Source organism: Scylla paramamosain, chromosome 17 (genome assembly GCF_035594125.1).
Source record: "Scylla paramamosain isolate STU-SP2022 chromosome 17, ASM3559412v1, whole genome shotgun sequence".
NCBI classification, from domain to species: domain Eukaryota; kingdom Metazoa; phylum Arthropoda; class Malacostraca; order Decapoda; family Portunidae; genus Scylla; species Scylla paramamosain.
In genome coordinates this window covers 22,927,721-22,929,186 of record NC_087167.1, presented here as the reverse complement: position 1 = coordinate 22,929,186, position 1,466 = coordinate 22,927,721, and the positions used below count along the sequence as shown (strand labels likewise).

The 1,466-nt window shown below is 28.6% G+C and overlaps 1 long non-coding RNA gene across 1 annotated transcript in view; it reads right to left on the bottom strand.

Moving 5' to 3' along the window:
* LOC135108266 (uncharacterized) overlaps positions 1-349 on the bottom strand; it is a 16,692-nt gene extending 16,343 nt beyond the window's left edge. The window contains exon 1 of the long non-coding RNA XR_010272182.1: positions 307-349. This is a non-coding gene — a long non-coding RNA (uncharacterized LOC135108266). The remainder of the gene's footprint in view (positions 1-306) is intronic.
* Positions 350-1,466: the final 1,117 nt, after the last annotated feature.

Sequence of the window (1,466 nt, the reverse complement as noted above, 5' to 3'; positions counted from 1 at the left end):
ACTTCACATCTCATCTCTAGCTCATCTCTAGAGGAAGGCGTGGCAGAAATTACCATAAAACGTATATAAATGAAAATTTATCTTCCTCGTATTTTCCAACTTGCGTTTGCTTCTTGAAAATTTAACTGGGTGGGTCATATAGCAGACATATTGTTCTTTCCTCCATTGTAGTTTGTTTCCAGCAAGCCCCCTAAATAAAGTTTCTGTTTTTTTTTTTTTTTTTTTTTTTTAAAGAAATGAGGAATTACATTCTAACGGTGATCACTGAGCGGAGCGTAGACGAGCTGCTATCCTCAAGGACGTTACCTCTCTCTCTCTCTCTCTCTCTCTAAATAAGACTTTAAATAAAAAGAATATATATATATATATATATATATATATATATATATATATATATATATATATATATATATATATATATATATATATATATATATATATATATATATATATATATATATATATATATATATATATATATATATATATATATATATATATATATATATATATATATATTAAAAGACAATGAATATCCTCTGGGGAAGGGGTGACAATCCTTATTTAACCCTTAATTTCAGTTGAATTTTGACAAGTCTACGTTAAAATGTTTCCATTTTTCTGCAGTGATAAAGAAACGTAGAGGGGTAGCTAATATATTTAATTGTTAATTGTATCTTTTTTTCTTTCTTTTTTTCATTTATTCTTTTATTAATTTTTCTTTTCATTGCTTAATTATGCATTATGCCGACACTGCAGGTTACAATTGCAGATATTGCAAGTATTTTTGACACAATACAAGTACATCCAGCTAAACTATTGCTACAGTATAGAGAGAGTATTTCGATTACATACCTTATTCTTCATCTTCTTTTCTTCTTTTTTTTTTTTTAATAAATATAATAATAAATAAATAAGTAAATAGGTATTGTCAAATGAAATCGTCGAGATTACGCAGGGGTTTCGGGCAATACTTGGATGGGTGACTACACAAGCCTCATCTGTCTGAAAAAAAAATAAATAAATAAAAAAAATAAGAATAAGAATAGGGAGAATGAACGAAAATTTTAAGTAATAAAGATAACAGTAAGAATTATTATAACAAGAATAAGAAAAATTACAATAAAGGAATATAAAAAAAAAAGAAAGAAAGCATCCCATGTCTTTCTTCCTAATTGTCATAGAAGGGTGAATTCTTTTGTATATTTTCCAACATTTCCAATACAACGATATGAATGGGGGAAGAAAGAATAAGAATAATAGAAAGAAGGCCTCCCAACACCTAGTTCTCCGGTCTTGGCCAATTAGCTAACGGCGGGATCAGCGCAGTTAAGCAGGGGGTCCGGGAAGAACTTGGATGGGTGACCACAAAAGCCTCATCTCTCTGAGAATAGAAAAAAATAGCAATAAGAATGAGGAGAATGAACGAAAAACGAAAATAATAAAATAACAATAACAACTATAAT